The sequence below is a fragment of the Humulus lupulus genome, chromosome 2, assembly GCF_963169125.1.
Source record: "Humulus lupulus chromosome 2, drHumLupu1.1, whole genome shotgun sequence".
NCBI classification, from domain to species: Eukaryota; Viridiplantae; Streptophyta; class Magnoliopsida; order Rosales; family Cannabaceae; genus Humulus; species Humulus lupulus.
The window spans coordinates 35,559,482-35,581,614 of NC_084794.1; the positions used below are offsets into that span (position 1 = coordinate 35,559,482).

A 22,133-nucleotide genomic window follows, 5' to 3' on the forward strand; every position below is an offset into this window, starting at 1 on the left:
ACCATAGATTGCATAAGGAAGATGGTCACCTTTGAGCCTGAAGGTGAGGATCCTTTTATGTTTGTTGGCACTGTGCATGGAACCCGTATACCTATGATTTCTATTTTAAGGGATAGAGATCTGTATCAAGGAGGTTGCATAGGATTCTTAGCCAGTGTGGTTGACACCACTCAGGTCATGCCAGTGAGACCAGAAGAGACTAGACTAGTCTGTGAATTTCTGGATGTGTTTCTAGAAGATTTACCAGGGTTTCCACCGCACAGAGAGATTGAGTTCGTGAAAGAACTGGCACCGGGGACGGAGCCAGTGTCTAGAGAACTTTACAGAATGGCCCCAGCTAAGTTGAAAGAACTGAAGGTAAGTTGCAAGAGCTGTTAAATTTTGGTTTTATCAGACCTAGTTTCTCACTTTGGGGTGCGCCAGTTCTGTTTGTGAATAAGAAAGATGGTTCTTTGAGGATGTGTATTGATTACAAAGAACTGAATAAGTTAACAATCAAGAATAAGTATCCTTTGCCAAGGATAAATGATTTGTTTGATCAGTTGTAGGGTAAAAGAGTATTCTCAAAGATAGACCTTCATTCTGGTTATCATTAGTTAAGGGTCAAGGAGGGAGACATACCAAATATTTCTTTTCACACTAGGTATGGGCATTATGAGTTCTTAGTCATGTATGTTGGATTGACTAATGCCCCAGCTGCATTTATAGATCTGATGAACAGAGTGGTCAAGGATTATCTGGACCAGTTTGTGATTGTCTTCATCGATGATATCCTAGTTTATTCTCAGCCAGAGTCAGAACATGAGCAGCATTTAAGATTGGTTCTACAGAGACTGAGGGAGCACAAACTATTTGCAAAGTTCAAGAAATGTGAGTTATGGTTATCTTAGGTATCTTTTCTTGTGCACATTGTTAGTAAGGAGGGGATTAAGGTAGATCCAGCCAAGATTGAGGCAGTCAGAGATTGGCCTGTTAGGGTTTTATGCTCTAATTAAAACCTAATTTCTTTGTAATCTCATTTTATTATCGATAAAATAATAGAAAATCATTTTTTGACTTGGTCAATCACTTTGCTCACATGTTTTATTTTCATGATTATTTGTTTAATATAAACTTCTATTAAATCCGAGCATATAGCTAATCATATTTATAGTGATGTGATCATAGTGGAATATAAATATGATTATATGTTCAAAATAAGTTAGTCCTAAGATTAGTCAGTGCACATGTCTTACACTGACTTGCTAATCTACGATATGATCTACTTAGACATCATAGTGTTATGTTATTTCCATTACATTAGTAAACTAGATACGACCAGATGTATTTGTTACATCAGACAAGACCGATATTGACCATTGATAAGATAAGTAAACATACTGTTATTATGTATTCTAGTCATATCATATAGTTGACCATAGGTCAATTCAATCTCAATTCTAAGTGGTTAGTATTATAACTGATTGTATTATTTGAGTTCTTTGACTTGTTCATTACCAGCTTACCCTACGGACTATCCCATAATTACATCTTGGGAACTCTGTAGTATAATTGAGTGGGAGTGTTAATCATAGATATGAACATCTATAGCTTCTGATGAAGAAGTGAAACGATGGTTTCCTTTTAGTTTGGTTCAAGGTGTTAAATGATAGAGATCTCATGTCGATAATTAAATTAGTTTATTGAAATATCATTTACAAGGAACTAAGTGTTTAAGGATAAAATACAATGAGGGGTAAAATGATATTTTAGTCCTATCTCATTGTAGACCGTCTATAGAGGATTGAGTGACAATTATGGTTGTAACAATGGATAATTAATAGCGTATCTATATTTGTTATAGAGCGCTCTATGAATTCAAGAGTGCAATTCCAAGTCTATAGTGGAGTCACGAGGAATTAATAAGTTAGTAAATTTATTTGTTAGATTTATGATAACTCATTGGAGCTTGATTTCATAAGCCAATGGTCCCCATTGTACCTTGGATAAAGTCATCTAGATAGTCTCAATTAATTGATTTAATTATCAATTAGAATCATCAAAGTTGACCAGGTCAATTTTGGATAGTTTCACAGAATTATGTATTTTTTAGAAGAATAGAGAAATTAGGGCAGATTTATTAATTAAGATAAATTGGTATCTAAATTAATAAATAAGTTTAAATCAAGGTTCAAATTATAAATAATTAATTTGATAAAGGATTTAATTAATAAATCAATAGAAAACAATACAAGCCTTGATTTTAAGTCCAATGGACTTATAATCGAATGAGAAATTTCACGGGCCTAAAGCCCATGATAATTTCGACCTAGGGCTTCAAATTGGCTATTATTTTATTGATTTTTTAATTAAATTAAATGACCTAATTGAGTCTATAAAAGGAGTGCTTAGACAGAAGTCAAAACATAAGTACACAAGTCACAAGTCAGATTTTCTGATAGGTTTTAGATTCTCTCTAAACACAAGTCCAATTCTAAGCCTCTTTGTTATTTTCTCTTCTTCTCTCTGTATCTATCTCATGTGTTGAGAATTTTCCACTCTAGTCTAGGTGATTCTAAGGATACTTTGGAAGACTGTAAGGATTATTGAAGAATGGTTCAGTTTCTTGATAATACTCTGCGACAGAAATGATACAAGAGTTAGAGAAACTAAAGGAATGGCTCTTTCATTCCACTGTGTATACTCTAAGTATTCTTATCATTGTTTCTCTTCGAATTCAATTTTAGAAACATGTTCTAGGTTATCTCATATTAATTTCCTTAATATTAGATCTACATGAAAATAAATAAAGATCATGTATAAGTTTTCCCAACATGGCCAAGGCCGAAGAATGCTTCTGAGGTTAGAAGTTTCCTTGGATTGGTAGGTTATTACAGGCATTTCGTGGCAAGGTTCTCAAAGATTTCTACTTCATTGACTGAGCTGACATGCAAGAATCAAAAGTTTGTGTGGTCAAACAGGTGTGAGAACAACTTCCAGGTTCTGAAGCAGAGGTTGATTACAACTCCGGTTTTGAGTCTTCCTACTGATCAGGAGAAGTTTGTGATTTACTGTGATTCTTCACATCAGGGTTTGGGTTGTGTTATGATGCAGTTAGGCAAGGTGATTGCTTATGCCTCATGTCAGTTGAAGGAGTATGAGCAGAGATATCCCACTCATGATCTAGAGTTGGCGGCTGTGGTCTTTGCTTTAAAGGTATGGAGGCATTTCCTTTATGGGGGGAAGTGTGAGATCTACGCTGACCACAAGAGCCTGAAATACTTCTTCACACAAAAAGGCATTGGCTGGAGTTAGTAAAGGATTATGATTGTGAGAATTTGTATCATCCAAGAATAGCGAACATGGTAGCTGATGCCTTAAGCTAGAAGGGTCCGGAACAGATTTATAGTGCGAGGCTGATAGCCAGAGAGTTAGTAGATGATGTGACCAGAGCTAGTATAGAGTTGCTGATGGGCCAGTTGGCCAATATTACGCTACAGTCTACACTGTTGGAGAGGATCAAGGAGGGTCAGTTGGGTGATCCACAAGTAATCAAGATTAGAGAGGATGTTTTAGCCGGAGTATCCAGAGATTATACAGTGTATGATTTGGGCTTGTTGAGGTACAAGGGTCGGATATGTGTTCTGTTAGACGCTGCTTTGAGATTAGAGATTCTGGATGAATCTCATAATGCACCTTATTCTTTGCATCCATGCACCACGAAGATGTATCAGGATGTGAGATCGTTGTATTGGTGGCATATGTGGCTAAGTGATTGACATGTAGTGGAATAAGTGGCTAAGTGCTTGACATGTCAACAGGTCAAGGCTGAGCATCAGAGGCCAGCAAAGTTATTGCAGCCTCTGGATAACTCGGAGTGGAAATGGGAGGACATCATGATGGATTTTGTGGCGGGGTTACCCAGGACTGTTGGTCAATATGACTCTATTTGGGTTATTGTGGATCGCTACACTAAGTCAACTTACTTCTTGCTAGTGAGGACTACAAATACAGTTAACCAGTATGCAGATCTCTATGTGGGAGAGACCGTGCGCCTTCATGGAGCACCGAGGTCAATCGTGTCAGATCGGGACCCCAATTTCACTTCCAAGTTCTAGGGGAGTTTACAGAAGGCCATGGGAACACAGTTGAAGTTCAGTACTACTTATCATCCTCAGATAGATGGACAATCTGAGAGGACTATCCAGATATTAGAAGACATGCTGCGAGCATGTGTGCTGGACTTTGGTGGATCTTGAATTAAGTATCTACCTTTGATAGAGTTTTCATACAACAACAGTTATCAGTCTACCATTGGAGTTGCACCTTATGAGATGTTGTATGGTAGGAAATGCAGATCTCTCATTCATTGGGATAAGACAGGAGAGAGGAGATACTTGGGTCCTGAAGCAGTTAAGGGGACTAGTGAGGCCATTGAGAAGATTAAAGCTTGGATGCTCGCTTATCAGAGTAGACAAAAAATTTATGCAGATCTCAAGCGCAGGAACGTGGAGTTTTAGGTGAGAGACTATGTTTTCCTTAGAGTCTCGCCATGGAAAGGGGTGAGAAGATTTGGGAAGAAGGGCAAGCTGAGCCCTAGATTTGTAGGTCTATTTGAGATCCTGGAGAGGATTGGTCAAGTGGCTTATAGGTTGGCCTTACCACCGGCATTGTCAGCCGTGCATAACGTGTTTCATGTTTCAGCTCTTCGGAGGTATGTATCTAAAGTGACTCATGTTTTGAGCTATGAAGATCTAGAGCTTGAGGTAGATTTGTCCTACGAGGAACAATCAGTCCAGATATTTGACAGTGAGGACAAGGTCCTCAGGAACAAGACGATACCTTTGGTTAAGGTATTGTGGAGGAATAGCAAGGTCGAGGAAGCGACATGGGACCTGGAGTCATACATGTAGAATCAGTATCTCAAGCTGTTTAGGTAAATTTTGAGGACAAAATTTCTATAAGGAGGGGATAGTTGTAATGCCCCAAAATCCCTAATGAAGTTTAATGGTTGGATTAGTAGGTTGGGATGGCCATAATTGATTTATTATGCCATTAAATTATTATATGCATGTTTATGTGAATTATATTATAATATGATGTTAAATTCATGCATGTGGGTCAACATTTCATCTTAGGGGCATTTTGGTAATTTGGCCCATTGAGGGCGTAATTGTATATTTGTATGCATGTTGGTGAACTATTGTTGAGGCCACATAATAATGTGGATTTGTTCGAGCCATTCGGCATGAGACAATCTTTGAGTGCAAGTTAGCAGTTTGGTCATAACGGGATTAAGTTCGGGGCTCGGGGTGAGTCTCGTGGTAATTTGGTAATTAGAACGTTAACGGGAATTAAAGGGTAACAGGATATGATTTATTGGTATTTGAGAATATTGGGAATAATGGGAATTGGAGGGTGTTAATTATGATTAACGAGATAAGCGAGAAATGACAGATTTACCCTTGGGAGCCTTTAGAAGACTTTCAATGACCTAGGGGAAAAATAGTCTTTTCAATCTAAGATATGTAAAAGCCATTGAAGGCTGTAGAACTTTGGCTAAAGCAGAGCACTTATCTTTCTCTCCCGTACATCATTTCCTTAGCTTTTTCCTTTGGATTTTTGAACTTCTTTTGAGGATTCAATCTAGGGAAAAAGACATTGAGGGCTTAGGATTGTGTTCCACCATTGAAGTAGGTTCTAAGCTAGCTTGAGGTAAGTTTCTAGCCATTTAAACTCTGGTTTGCTCTGTTTTTGTTATGGATTTCAACTTGGATTTCTAGATTGGATAATGGGAATTGATGGGAGTTTTTGGCTAGGGTTACTTGGGTTATGATGCATAGGTCATGTGTAGATGGTTTTTGGGTTCAATTAGGGGTTTAAATGAGGTTTGGAAGTTTGTTTTTCAGGTTGGAAATGGTGGTGTCGAAGGATGGGAAAACCAGGGTTGAAAACCCTGGTTGTAGCGCTATAGCGCCCATCAGTGGGTGCTACAAAGCTAGCCAGGCACCCTTTCTCCCTGCCTATAGCGCCAAGGGGCAGTTCTACAGCACTATCCTTCTTTTCCAGATTCCTGTTTTAGGCATTTTCAAGGGTTTTTGGCTTGGGGTTTCAATTCCTAAGGCTCGGGATCGAATTTAATCGTTGTTTGGGTACAATTCAGGGTCTCGAGAGTGAGGGTTAGGTCAATACCCTTTTACTGTTGATTTTTATTAATGGAGGTTATAATTGGTTATGACTAGGTGATCGCTAAGGAATCAAAAGGTCGATCGTTCTCAAGGGTTGCTCTTTTACTATTTTTCGCTGGAACCAGAGGTAAGAAAACTGCACCCCATATGTGACATGCATGATTATTATTGAAGCATGTTGAGTGTTTAAATGTGGACATTGATTGCATATCAAATGCTTAGAAAGACTTTCTCACTTGTGCATTGCACTGACTCTTTAGTCAGAATCAACAAGAGTGTCGGTATTAACTGTGAAGCTCTGACTCACTAGTCAAGTTTGGCAGTAGTATTGAGCACTGGCCATATGGTATTTGCTTAAGAGTCAAGAATGGTTTTAGCGTGTTTAACGCAAGCCAAAAAGATTAGATCTAATCGACATTAATATTGAATGGCTCATCATGAGCATTAATACCAGACCGACCTCAAGTTCGATAAAAACTAAAAGAGCTTGTCTAGCCTATGGCTAGTCACTTAGATTCAGGGCCAGAAGACCCAGGTGACTACATCGTCGCATGGCTATGGGTGTTGAGCCCTGTAGTGATTTAATTAACAGTCACTCATCTATTTAGGCTAGTGACTACTCATCAGTCACTCATCTATTTACGTTAGTGACTACTCATTAGTCACTCATCTGTTTATGCTAGTGACTACTCATCAGTCATTCATCTAATTAGGGCTATAAGCCCCATCATGTTAACAGAACCTCAAAGTGATATTCACTCATCTGTTCAGGGCTATAAACTCTGTATGATTATCATGATCATCATTTTATATTATTTACATGTAGTAATGAGTTTTCTTGCTGGGCTTTGGCTCATGGGTGCTATGTGGTGCAGGTAAAGGGAAAGAAAAGCTCACCCAACCTTGAGTGGAGAGATTAGGTGGTGATGTGTACATATGTGTTGTGAATTTTCTAACGATTAAAATATGCGCAAGTATACACAATCGACAACAAGTAATACAGTGATAATGTATCAAAGTTCGTCTCCACAGGGACTTTTCAACTAAATTAATGTAAAATCAACCAAAAACAACTTATAAAATAGTAACCAAAACAAAGGAAAGAGTGGGTAATTAACTCTGAAAATAATTTTAGACAAACAAAGGAATTAAACCAAAAATCAGAGATTAAAATGACAAAATACTGGGTGGTTTTCAGATATAAGAAAAATGGGTTCGGGTGATTAATTCCCCTCGGTTCGTTCCAGTTGTTACAGCAATGGGTTAGCAATTATGACAGTGTTAACAAATTTCGTAAAACCCAGCAAGTTTTTCCCAAAACGTGCAATCTAATGTCTATACTCCCCTTCTATACATTCCTGCATGAAACCAGATTATAAACATTCACTTAAGCATCAAATCTGACGTTATGCAAGGTAGCAAAACATTCCTATTCTACTACTCACAATCACCTAAAACTAGATGAATCTCTTGCATCAATTGAATGGGTTCAGCTAGACTTCCCTCTTCCAAGTTAGATCTAGCTTAGCACATGCTAAAAATGGCCAATAATTAACAGTCAATAACAGTAAAGCACATTCAATTGAACAAAGACATAATCACTTAGCCATTGCATTTGTATATTGAGTTCATACTTGAGGGTTCATAATCACCCTAGCCCTTAAGAATTTAGTTCATAGTTGCAAACTTAAACATGAAAATAATACAGAAGTAATCCATGGAGTTTGCAGAAATTAGATGAAATTAATACAAAAAGAAAGAGATGGTGTAGGACGAATGAGTTGTGAGCTCAAATCCCCCTTATGGCATCAGCCTTCCTTCTTCTCTTTTGGTCGTACTCTTCTCAAATCTTCTCCCTGAAACCTCCTCTGTACTTAGCCAGAAGTTCTCTCTCTTTCTAAAATGGTCCCAATCCACAGAATAATACGGCCCCTCCTTTAATTCTAGGGTACTTTCCTTTACCCTAATTGGACAATCCAGATCATTTTCCTACATGTACTTTGTCCCACATACTCAGCTGACTCAGTACTCAGTACACTTGCCACCTTTCTACTTCATTTAATCCAGCTGGAGCATTGTTTTCACGAAGTCCTTTTTCTCTAGCTTCAGTTTAATTGCTAAGACTGACTGCTACAGCATTGTTGAGTTAGCATCCTCCCCTTTTCAGCAACATTTCCCTTTGATTTACAGTTCCCTCAGCTCCTGTTTTGTAAGCTTCCCTTTCCTGATTAATACAACACAGAAATTTACATAAAAAACACTGAAAAATATGACAATGCAAACACAAGGTCCCTAGCTACACAGACACACTAAATTGAACACAATTACAAGAAATAAAAACTCATTACTCTTTTGTTTGGTTCAAAAATTAAGTTTAAAGATGTGAAAATAACTCTAAATCCTAGAGTTATCAACACCCCAAACTTAGCCTATTGCTCGTCCTCGAGTAATGATGACACAAAAATAAACACAATAAACAAAATAAAATACACAACTTAACAGATGAGAGATCCAAAAGATTCAAAATGGCCTAGTGAACATGTTGCTCTCAGAAAAATGGAATTAAGTGGAATAGCGAAGTGTTTCTGCCTTAACCGTATATGCTGCCCTTCTCAAATTTAGCTCACTGGATATCACTAATATCTCCCCAAAGTCACCTAATCAATAGTGTATACAAGTGCATCCCACCTAACCTTGAATTTCTCTACAACTACCCTTTGATTTTTTCATTCATTATAGCTCCATAAGTTGAATTAGTGCACTCCTCTCCACTAATGTAGTCTAAACTTATCCCCTCAATCAATAGGACTTTACTAAGCTTGTAATGTAAGGCTTGGGCTAGGGTATGGTAAAGGATGTCTTTTACTAGCTTAAACCTAACCACCTCACTTGTCAAAAACCGAGCCTCTCCCTCATGATTTATCTCTCTTGAATTACTTCCCTAAACGTTTTCTACTCACAAAGACATGTTGTTGTAATATAATTCTCTTGCTATTTTTATTCTTATCTCTTTTTTTTTTTTTTCTGATATTTCATTTACTGAATATTTTGTTTTTATTTTTTTTTTATTTATTTTTTTTTTCTTTTTTCTTTTTTTTTTTTTGACTAAACATATTCAAAACAAGAAAGATAACACTATAATACAATTATATGATAGATAGCAAGAGAATATGCTTGATAGTATATAATGGTACGCCTTGTGAGCTAATTCCCCACCCCAAACTTACAACCCAACATTGTCCCCAATGTGGCTAAAATGGTAATCATGAATTAGCTCGCCACAAGCTACACTCACCACACTCACCCCAAACTTAGCATGAAAATCAATTTCTGACAAGTGAGAGCAATTAAGTTGGGACATGTATGGAAAGTGTATTGTAGGGGTAATGGGTATGCATGATCGGGTTGAACACAAAAATAGGCTAATTGGCTCAAAAATTGGGTGACTAAGGGAAAATATTCGTATAAGGGAGGCTAGAAAGGCTCAAGCGTCCAAAGATGGCCTAAATCATTTCTAAGGGATAAGTCTAGCTAGGATTTCGCCTCAAGGAAATGCACTAACCAATTCTAGATGCTAAAATTACATATGCAGCAGTCATTTGAAAAATTCAAAGTATGGTGGGAAAACAAAAGTATAAAACTATTGAGGAGAGACTAAAAGGAAACATCCATGATATCCAGCAACTTAACAAGCAGAGGCAACATATAAAACCAGGCAGCAACATGCATGGAATGAATGGAAAGTATCATCATCGAGCAGAACACTAGGCCATAGGAATATATTTTAAACCTCTCAATGACACACTAGAGTACACAAACAACAACAAGACAACACAAAAACACACACTAACAACAAAACCTACACAGAACATAAAACTAAAACAACATAACACAGAACAGAAACGTAAAAAAAAAAAAAAAAAAAAAAAAAAAAAAAAAAAAAAAATAGTTAATAGGAAAGGGAACCCCCTCTACTCGGAATCCTCATCGGGAACCTCCGGATTGGGCGCAGGGGCAGAGTAGTCCGTCCATGGGTCGAGGAGTTGCTGCGGGAACTGTGGAAACTGTGGAACCGTCCTGGGAGTTAGCTTTTTGAAAGTACGCTCCACGATGCCGTCTCTTTGCTGCTCGTACTGCCAAAATGCTTGCATTCTGTCACATAGCTCGCTCTGCCGATGATGCATTTGGTGCTGCATCATCTCGTACTGAGTAAACCGCTCCATGAGGGCACTGTCGACAGGGGCAGCAGGGTCATGCACTGAGGAGGAGGCAGAGGCACGATGAGTCCTCGAAGCTCGAGCCGGGCCAAAACTCACTGCTGCTCTAGGATGCAACAGCCCCTCTTCGGGCCATACCGGCACACCAGCATCTCTACATAAGGCAGTAATAGTGGCTGGTAAAAACAACTTCCCTTTGCCCCTCTGCGCGCACTCAAAAATTTCTCGCGCTAAGACTGTGCCAACATCCACTGGTAACCCCTTCCGAAGGCAGTATAACATGAAAGCTCGGGCTTTGCTAACAGTGGAATCGTGCGAAGTTGGGCATAAAGTGGTTTGCACAAAGGAATAGAGACACTTCAGCTCGTGCTCTAAATCTGTTCGTCGAAGCCGCAGGTTGTCCTGTTCATCGACATCCCAGACATCACCTGGAGCGACATTTTCCATTACTTCAACCAACTCATCCCCCCGAATCTCTCCTCTGTTCTTGGAGAACACACACTGCCCTGTCTCGAGCCCAAACAGGTTATTAATTGCCTCTGCAGTGAATGGGACTGGCACTTCACGCACTATGACAATGGTGGGCCATTCTTGAGATAAGAAATTCGCGTAGAACTCGCGAACAACTTCGGTGATAGCTGGCTCCGGTGTCATAACAACTTTAGCCCAACCCCTGTCAGCAATTGTTTCCTGTAACCATTCGGGTAACTCTTGAAGGCCCTCTGAATCTGCCACAAGGCCCCGCTCCACGTACAACTCACGATGAACAACCTGATTGTTGTACTTTGCCTCTGCAGTTGGGCAATAGAACTTGGCCACTTCAGTAAACTGCCTCCTCTTGCCTTTCTCTCTGTTAGCAACTGATTTAATTCTCGGCATTTGTGGATGGTGAAAGAAAATAGCTTCGGCTGGGTTGAGGGGCACGCAATTGATTCGGGCAGAGGGCTTGATATTGCTGGGTTGAGGGCACCCAATGTTGGGTTGATGATTGATTTCTGGGTAATGTTGGAAATGAATGGTTGTGTATGGTAGTTAGGCTGAGAATGGTTCGTATGTTGGGACGAGTAAACAAGGGAAAACGACTTACTGAGTGGTGGAGATCGATGTAGTACGGCAAGGGGCTCGGGTGTACGTCAATGGGCAGAGGCGGCGTACGACTGGGATCTTGCGGCTGTGAATGCGTGTGGTGTTTTCGCAGCAGCTGGCTCGGTCTGCCTGGTTTGCCGGAAGTGGCCGTGTGAGTGGTCGGGTTGTGGGGGATGTATGGGCGGTGACTGTTGATGTGAGGTGGTTCGTGGTCTGGGTCGGGTTGAGGACGGTGGATATGGCAAGTGGGTCGAGGGATGTGGTGGTTCGGGTTGATGCGACGGAGCTGGATGTGGAGAGGGGCGGCTGCTGTTTTTGGTGCCAAGGGAAGAAGATGCAGAAGGGTATGGTGAAATGTAGTGGGCCACGGCGTATGTCAGGGTCAAAGTGGACCAGGGGCCCAGTTGACTTATCCAAGCCAGCCCAAAAACCCAATTCTTTGGTCTGGCCGAATTGAAAATGTATGGGGCCCTTTTTGACTTGACTAATTACTTCCAAAAAAAAACAAAATTTCCAAATGGACCTCTTTTTGTCTTGATTCTTTAATTCATTGACTTCCACGGGCCATTCCCAAAATTGCAAGAAGAGAAAAAAAGGCTTAGGTAAATGGTCCCACTAATTCTTTAAATAAGCCCACTGATTGACTACTTATCTCCCAATCATTGGCTCACTTAAAATGTCTCTTTCTTTTCGATCACGTGCCCTTTAATTCACACAGACCCAAGTACCCCAGCTTCGAGCCCGAGACTTCTCGCTTTTGAACCCAGCTTTGACAAATTGCTGCCCAGCAATTGCTAAACGAATTGCTATAGCAACTGGGCAATACTTCTACACCCCAAACTTAATATCTTTCCCAGATTCCAAATTTTCCAGATCCTGACTTCCTTCCAGAATTTAACTTTATTTATTTACAACTGTCTCTTTCACTCATGGGTTGCCCAAATGTGCTACAAGAAATACATGGCAACCCATAGTCTTTCTCCTTCAAACATCCTTCAGATTGACGGAGGTCTTTTCTCTGTCAACCTCCCCACCAAAATAATGTTTCAGCCGCTGTCCGTTAACTGTGAACTCCCTCCCAGACTGATCTTCGCGAATTAAAACAGCTCCAAAGGGGTAGACTTTAGTCACTGTGAAGGGGCCCGACCAACGGGATTTTAGCTTGCCAGGAAACAGTTTCAACCTGGAATTAAACAACAAAACCTTCTGGTTCTTTTCAAACACCCGCTCCTTAATTCTTTGATCATGCCACCTCTTTGTTTTCTCTTTATATAGCTTGGCGTTTTCATAAGCAAACAGCCGCATCTCATCTAATTCATTCAGTTGCAACTTTCTTGCTTCTCCAGCCACTACAAGATCCAAATTTAACTTCTTCAACGCCCAAAACGCCTTATGCTCTAATTCTACAGGAAGATGACATGCCTTCCCATAAACTAGGCGATAAGGGGACATGTCTAGTGGAGTTTTATAAGCTGTCCGGTAAGCCCAAAGTGCATCGTCTAGGCGCTGGGACCAATCCTTTCTGCTTGGATTTACAACTTTCTCCAAAATGCCTTTAATTTCTCGATTCGATATTTCAGCTTGCCCGTTGGTCTGTGGGTGATAGGCAGTGGCAATTTTATGTTTAACACTGTACTTTGCCAAGAGGGCAGCCAAGACTTTGTTCACGAAGTGTGTTCCCTCATCGCTAATCAAGGCTCTAGGTGTCCCAAACCTTGTAAACACATGTTTATGAAGGAACTTCATAACCACTCTAGCATCATTTGTCGGACTAGCAATTGCCTCTACCCATTTCGATACATAATCCACCGCCACTAGAATGTAGAGATTCCCAAAAGATTGCGGGAAGGGACCCATAAAGTCGATACCCCACACGTCAAACAATTCCACCTCCAAAATGCAATTAAGAGGCATTTCATTCCTAGCGGAGATATTGCCCACTCGCTGGCAGCGATCACAATGTTGAACAAAATTATGGGCATCCTTGAAAATAGAAGGCCAATAGTATCCTGACTGAAATATTTTGGCAGCAGTTCGTTGCCCACCAAAATGACCACCATAAGGGGCTGAATGGCAGCTCTCTAGGATGCTGGAAACTTCACTTTCTGGGACACATCTTCGCATTATTCGATCTGGGCACTGTTTATATAAGTAAGGTTCATCCCAACAGTAAAATCTGACATCATGTAGGAACTTTTTGAGCTGCTGTTTGGTAAAATCTGGTGGATACACGCCCCCAACTAAAAAGTTCACGATGTCCGCATACCATGGTACTTCCTCTTGTTCCACAGCCAGCAATTGCTCATCAGGAAAGGTGTCTTGAATCTGCAATTTTTCCTCTGAATTGCTGCTGTAAGTGCTTGATTCCAGCCTTGATAAATGGTCCGCTACTTGATTTTCAGTGCCTTTCCTATCTTGGATTTCTAAATCGAATTCTTGCAGTAAGAGAACCCAACGTATAAGCCTCGGTTTAGAATCCTTTTTGGCTATCAAATACTTGATAGCGGAGTGGTCCGTGTACACAATAACTTTAGTCCCCACAAGATAGGAGCGAAATTTTTCAAAGGCAAAGATCACGGCCAGCAGCTCTTTTTCTGTTATAGTGTAATTAATCTGGGCATCCACCAATGTTTTGCTTGCATAGTAAATAGAATGAAAAATTTTGTTCTTCCGCTGCCCAAGAACAGCCCCAATAGCGAAGTCGCTAGCATCGCACATAAGTTCAAAAGGTAGAGACCAGTCAGGAGCTGTGATCACCGGTGCTGTAACAAGGGCTGACTTCAATCTCAGAAATGCCTCTTGACATTCATCAGTAAAATCAAAAGGCCTATTTTGCTCCAGCAAGCTGCATAAAGGTTTGGACACCTTCGAAAAATCCTTGATAAAACGCCTGTAAAAGCCAGCATGACCGAGGAAACTTCTAATGCCTTTTACTGTGGTAGGGGCTGGTAGTTTCTCAATAACTTCCAGTTTAGCCTTGTCAACCTCTATCCCCTTGCTAGACACTTTATGCCCCAACACAATGCCTTCTTGCACCATGAAATGGCATTTTTCCCAGTTCAACACTAGATGAGTTTCTTCACACCTCTTTAAGACTTTTTCTAAATTCTCCAAGCAACCTTCAAATGAATCCCCATAGACAGAGAAATCGTCCATGAATATCTCCAAAATACTCTCAGCCATATCTGAAAAAATCGCCATCATGCACCGCTGAAATGTGGCCGGTGCATTGCACAAACCGAAAGGCATTCTTCTAAAAGCGAATGTGCCGTATGGACAGGTGAAAGTGGTCTTCTCTTGGTCCTCCGGCGCTATAGAAATTTGATTATACCCAGAATACCCGTCAAGAAAACAGAAGAACTCCTTTCCCGCCAAGCGGTCCAACATTTGGTCGATGAAGGGCAAAGGGAAATGATCCTTTCTAGTGGCCTTGTTGAGTTTTCTGTAATCCATGCAAACCCGCCATCCGGTGACTGTACGAGTGGGAATAAGCTCATTGTTATCATTAGTAACTACTGTAACGCCCCCTTTCTTCGGAACACATTGGACAGGACTCACCCACTTGCTGTCAGAAATTGGATAAATAATCCCATAGTCAAGCCACTTAATGACCTCTTTTCGAACTACATCTTTCATTACTGGATTCAAACGCCTTTGCTGCTCCACAGAACTAGTACAATCAGATTCCAGCAAGATTTTATGCATACAAAGCGCTGGACTAATCCCTTGAATATCAGCCATTGTCCATCCAATCGCCCTTTTATGCTGCTTCAGCAGTTTCAGCAATGCCTCTTCAGCAACAGACTCCAGACAGCTAGATATTATCACAGGTAAAGTATCATTGTCGCCCAAGTACACATACTTTAAATGACTTGGCAGTGGCTTTAACTCCAACTGGGGTGGTTCTTCAACAGATGGTTTAGGGGCCTGAAAGTGCTTTTCTGGCAGATTTAGAGTTTCAAACACCTTACTAAATTTCTTGGTTGGTTGGCAAGAATCTACCCATGTAAGCATCTCTTCATCTTCACTGCTATACTCCTCCTCATCTCCAAAAATCTGGGTTCCCATAGCAGCTTTTTCCACCCTTTTATTGAACTTCTCAGCTACCAAAGTATCAACAACGTCAACTCTAGAGCATTCTTCCACTTCATCCGGGAATTTCATAGCTTTAAACACACTAAAGGTGATTTGTTGGTCATTCACCCTCATGGTAAGTTCACCATTTTGCACGTCAATAAGAGTACGCCCTGTAGCAAGAAACGGCCTTCCCAAGATTATAGGCACCTCTCTATCCGCTTCATAGTCTAAAATGATGAAATCCGCCGGAAATATAAATTTATCCACTTGAACTAACACATCTTCAATCTTGCCCTCGGGATGAGCCATAGATCTGTCCGCAAGCTGTAATGTAACGGTAGTGGGTCGTGCTTCACCAATACCCAACTTTTTGAAGATTGACATAGGCATAAGGTTGATGCTAGCGCCCAAATCGCATAATGCTCTTCCAACATCTCTACCTCCAATAGAACACGGAATCGTGAAACTGCCAGGATCTTTTAACTTAGGAGGGATCTTGCTTTTCAACATCGCGCTACATCCTTCTGTGAGAGCCACAGTTTCAAACTCCCCCAATCGCCTTTTCTTTGTCAAAATATCCTTTAAGAACTTGACATAATTCGGCATTTGCTCCAATGCTTCGACCAAGGGGATATTAATGTGCAACTGTTTCAGTACATCCAAAAACTTTCTGAACTGACCATCCTGTTGTTGTTTGCGAAATCGCTGCGGAAATGGAAGGGGCGGTTTAGGACCAGAATTTACTGGAGCAGTTTGCTGACCCCTTGCTGTAGCAACTGGGCCAGTTTCAGCAATTTCCTGGGCAGTTTTGTTACTTGTTTCTCCTTCACTTTGGATTGAAGTGGGCTCTCCACTACCCTGTATTTCCTCAGAATTTCCCAGATTTTTACCATTCCGCAGCTGAATAGCTTTACAGTGTTCTTTCCCATCTCTCCTTGGATTTTCTGTATCACTAGGCAAAGATCCTTGCGGCCTAGTTTTCATTTCATTGGCTAGCTGGCCGAGCTGCATCTCAAGATTACGAAGAGAAGCTGCTTGGCTCTGTATTACTGCATCATTCTTAGCCATATACTCCCTCATTAGATTCTCCAAAGAGTTCGGCTGGGAGTTTTGAACATGTTGTGAAGGTCTTGGCTGCTGTGAAAAACCTGGTGGATATGCTTGTCTTCCTTGTGCTGGTGATGTGCTTGAACTTGCTCCTTGACCCCCCCATGACAGATTAGGATGATTCTTCCATGCTGGATTGTAAGTGTTCGAATATGGGTTGTTGTTGCGGTTGAAATTCTGATTTCCCACATAACAAACTGAGGCTGGATTTGAAGGGCAATTCTCAAAAGTATGCCCGTCCCCACAGTACACGCATGACACTTCTGCACTTTGAATGGCAGCAGCTGGCTGAATACTTCCTCCCAAACTCATATTCTTCAAGATGTTGGTCATTGAGGCCATTTGAGCTGTTAGAGCCGTTAGTGCATCTACTTCAAGAACTCCCGCCACCTTCCTACTTGTAGGAGCTCTAGTGTTTGACCATTGATAGTTATTACTTGCGATCCTTTCCAAAATCTCAAATGCTTCGTTGTAAGACTTGGAAAGAATGGCTCCATTGGCTGAAGCGTCCAATACCATTCTAGAAGCTGCATTGAGGCCATTATAGAAGGTCTCCATCTGTATACAGTGTGGGATACCGTGGTGTGGACATTTTCTTAAAAGCTCTTTGAATCTTTCCCACGCGTCACTAGTGGACTCATCTTCCAGCTGCTGAAATGACATAATCTCACTTCTAAACTTTGCATTTCTGGTGGGAGGGAAATATTTGCGCAGAAACTTTTCAGCAAGATCATTCCAATTTGTGACGGAATCAGGAGGCAAAGTGTTGAGCCATGATCTAGCTCGGTCTCTTAATGAGAATGGAAATAGCTTCAGCCTTAATGCTTCTTCACTCACTCCTTGAAGCTTAAAAGAATCGCTCACCTCCAAGAATGAACGAAGGTGAAGGTGAGGATCCTCCGTTGGAATCCCGCTGAACTGCCCCACGGTTTGGAGCATTTGAAACATGACCGGCTTGAGCTCGAATTGAGCTGCTTGTATTTCCGGCCTCACAATGCCTGGATTTAACTCATTAAACATGGGGGCAGCGTATTCCCGTATTGCTCTGGCTCTGTCATCCGCCAAAACAATGGGATTAGTAACTTGCCGGCCATCCCCCTCATCTTCAACACGTTCAGCCATAGTGCCTCGACTTTTAGCCTTTTGATCTTTTCTCCTTTTTCTGAAAGTGCGTTCGATCTCGGGGTCAATAGGAGCAAGTTCACTGTCCTCTTGCTGGTTCATACACTGTAGGTACCTGAGATTTCACAACCCGAACCAACAAGGTTAAAAACAATGAAAAGAAATTGTCAAATAGTTGATAAAACAGAATTTAATTTTAAAGTCCCCGGCAACGGCGCCAAAAACTTGTTGTGAATTTTCTAACGATTAAAATATGCGCAAGTATACACAATCGACAACAAGTAATACAGTGATAATGTATCAAAGTTCGTCTCCACAGGGACTTTTCAACTAAATTAATGTAAAATCAACCAAAAACAACTTATAAAATAGTAACCAAAACAAAGGAAAGAGTGGGTAATTAACTCTGAAAATAATTTTAGACAAACAAAGGAATTAAACCAAAAATCAGAGATTAAAATGACAAAATACTGGGTGGTTTTCAGATATAAGAAAAATGGGTTCGGGTGATTAATTCCCCTCGGTTCGTTCCAGTTGTTACAGCAATGGGTTAGCAATTATGACAGTGTTAACAAATTTCGTAAAACCCAGCAAGTTTTTCCCAAAACGTGCAATCTAATGTCTATACTCCCCTTCTATACATTCCTGCATGAAACCAGATTATAAACATTCACTTAAGCATCAAATCTGACGTTATGCAAGGTAGCAAAACATTCCTATTCTACTACTCACAATCACCTAAAACTAGATGAATCTCTTGCATCAATTGAATGGGTTCAGCTAGACTTCCCTCTTCCAAGTTAGATCTAGCTTAGCACATGCTAAAAATGGCCAATAATTAACAGTCAATAACAGTAAAGCACATTCAATTGAACAAAGACATAATCACTTAGCCATTGCATTTGTATATTGAGTTCATACTTGAGGGTTCATAATCACCCTAGCCCTTAAGAATTTAGTTCATAGTTGCAAACTTAAACATGAAAATAATACAGAAGTAATCCATGGAGTTTGCAGAAATTAGATGAAATTAATACAAAAAGAAAGAGATGGTGTAGGACGAATGAGTTGTGAGCTCAAATCCCCCTTATGGCATCAGCCTTCCTTCTTCTCTTTTGGTCGTACTCTTCTCAAATCTTCTCCCTGAAACCTCCTCTGTACTTAGCCAGAAGTTCTCTCTCTTTCTAAAATGGTCCCAATCCACAGAATAATACGGCCCCTCCTTTAATTCTAGGGTACTTTCCTTTACCCTAATTGGACAATCCAGATCATTTTCCTACATGTACTTTGTCCCACATACTCAGCTGACTCAGTACTCAGTACACTTGCCACCTTTCTACTTCATTTAATCCAGCTGGAGCATTGTTTTCACGAAGTCCTTTTTCTCTAGCTTCAGTTTAATTGCTAAGACTGACTGCTACAGCATTGTTGAGTTAGCATCCTCCCCTTTTCAGCAACATTTCCCTTTGATTTACAGTTCCCTCAGCTCCTGTTTTGTAAGCTTCCCTTTCCTGATTAATACAACACAGAAATTTACATAAAAAACACTGAAAAATATGACAATGCAAACACAAGGTCCCTAGCTACACAGACACACTAAATTGAACACAATTACAAGAAATAAAAACTCATTACTCTTTTGTTTGGTTCAAAAATTAAGTTTAAAGATGTGAAAATAACTCTAAATCCTAGAGTTATCAATATGCAGCCACTTGACCACCACGACCAAGGAGTTTCTCAGAGGAACTAGGGTGTTAACCCAATTTTTGCTGCATAGGTGGGCGGGTTGTAAATTTTACATTGTAAGGACCATTTTGTATTTTAAATAACTTGTAAATGTTTTTATGGGCCCATGAAATTTTTTATGTTTTAAATAAAATATATAATTTCCTTTTGATTGGTTTTCCACCTTATCCTATTAATAACACCTAGATGCACGTTTATAACCAAAAGAACTCAATTAGTGAGTTAAGCATGGTTCAAAGTTCACAGTAACAGTCTTGGAGTAACCAGGGCAGTACACTCCCGATCAATAGAAGAGAAATGAATGTTGGGCAACAGACGAGCACTCGCAAAATAAGTCCGAGCACGGGCTCACCACCATAATAATGAAATCGAGCCCCCGACATGCTCAATGTTTCTACCTCCTCAACATAATCGACCTCGCTAAAATGAGATGATTGTTAGTGTTCATCTCTAGTGATTGGAATAGTAGGAAGATGGAGCAAAGTATTAAAAGAGTCAATGTCGGATGTTACTTCCTTGCCTCGAACAAAAACTTTTAACTCATCATCTTGATTGGGGAAATTTGCATAAAACTCATACAGTTGAGAGTAATTGGCATTATCCACTTGCACTTGCTTACAAAATATGCCCCAATTTCAGCGAGTAATTTCAGCTTTGATTGACTCATAGGGGGGTCATTTGGGTATGGTTCCAATTGATACTCTACCCCCTTTTCCAGAACAACAGATCTCCCATTGATTTTTTTTTTAAAAATAAATCTGTAGCCTCCTTAGTTTTGAATTTGGCTGTATTAAAATCAGTGGGTTGTGGCAGTGGTTGTTGGGCTCGAGATGAGGAGATTTTCTTTGAAGGACCACCCCTTAGAGGATTTCTTTTAGGACCCATCGCACAAGTACAAAAGCGATTACTATCACCAAATTTTCTGAGAGAAATTGGGCTGAACCTCCCCTTGTTTTCTCACTTCCCCCAAAATGAAAATATCATGAAAATATACGATAACCGCATTAACAATTTGCTGTCCGTCACAAACCCACATATTTTCTCCACAAAAATTTTCACTTACAATTTATCCAAAAACTACCAACTTAGCATTGACAATTCAAAAGAAAATGAATAAATTGTACTTACTTGAGTGAGAAACCTTTGTTGGTGAACTCCTCTCCTTCCTTCGACGACAACAATTTTAGAAATCCATGGTATTAGATAGGAATTTTCAAAAAATAGGGTTTTATGAAGGAGAAAATTTATGTTTTAGGTCAAATGAATGAGATTGGAGATGAGAAATGGTTGGGGGTGGTGATTTAATGAGAAAACAAATGGGTTATTGAGGACGAGAATGGGGGAGTTAGAGGTATGCGGAAGAGGAAAAAACAGAAATGTGAGAAGAAATTGGAAAAAATAGGGTTATTCTATTTTTTATAGACTCTGTCGTGACCCAGCGCCGCAGCGCCCTTACTCTAGTGCCGCGGTGCGCCTCCCTTTTCTGGGAAATTTTGGCTTCGAGTGCCGCGACTCTACTTAGCCTGTGCCGCGGCCCACCTCTTATTTTTTTCTTTTCTGGGTATAAGCATTGTGACCTTCCTTAGTCTGTGATGTGGCCTGCCTACTCTTGTGGTAATAGCATTGCGCCTCTATAAGGGGTCTTGCTGCGACCTAATAAGGCTATGCCGCGACCCTTAAGAATTTTTTTTTTTTTGTTTTTTTCACGCTTTCCACGATTCCATATGTACAATAATAAACCAAATATTCATAATTTACAAGTGTAAAAATTAAACTTAAAGTTTTGTTCCAACTAGACCAAAAAGTAAAGAAAGCAATAAAATTATATGGGATGCCTCCCACGGGCGCTGTCATTGACGTCATTTAGTCAGACGCTGAACTCCTCTTCAAATGGGCTTCAAGAGGATTACTGACTTTGCTTGATCAAATGCACTTCCCATGTATGGCTTCAACCTTTGCCCGTTCACCTGAAAATGATCTCCATTCTTTCCTTTCACTTCCACTGAGCCATATGGAAACACTCTCATGACAGTAAAAGGACCTGACCACTTTGGTGCGCTCCTTATAGATTTTTGCTTTTTTGTATGCCTCATTATGAAATTCATCAAGCTCATTCAGTTGCAAAATTCTATTCTCACTAGCAGCATTCCAATTAAAGTTTAACTTTTTCATTGCCCAATGTGCCATGTGCTCTAACTCAACTGGAAGGTGACAAGCTTTGCCAAAAACTAAGCGATATGGAGGCATACTTATTGACACGGTTTTTCACCAACAATGTATTAAGAAATAATAAGCTAGATTAATGCTTAGTAATAAACCGTAATGAAAAATGAAATGAATTCACAAGAACACAAATCTTTTACATGGTTTAGTGGTTAAAATCCACCTAGTCCACGAGTCTATATTATTGTTGTTTCTCTCTCTATTTTGGCAGAGTTTTTGTATTACAGAATAATGGTCCCCCTCCCTCCAATATTCCCAGTATTTATAAGGGAATCCCATAGACAGGTTTGGGTAACCGCGTGAGTCAATCACACATTTACATAATCATTACATTTAATACATATACTTCCCATTTATAATGGGATATGATTTGATCACAAAGTAAATG

At 40.2% G+C, this 22,133-nt stretch overlaps 1 non-coding gene across 1 annotated transcript; it reads left to right on the forward strand.

Annotated features, from left to right (window-relative positions):
• Positions 1-17,228: 17,228 nt before the first annotated feature.
• Positions 17,229-17,335, forward strand: LOC133820094 (small nucleolar RNA R71). The gene has a single exon (XR_009886528.1). It is a non-coding gene; the product is annotated as a small nucleolar RNA R71 (small nucleolar RNA).
• Positions 17,336-22,133: the final 4,798 nt, after the last annotated feature.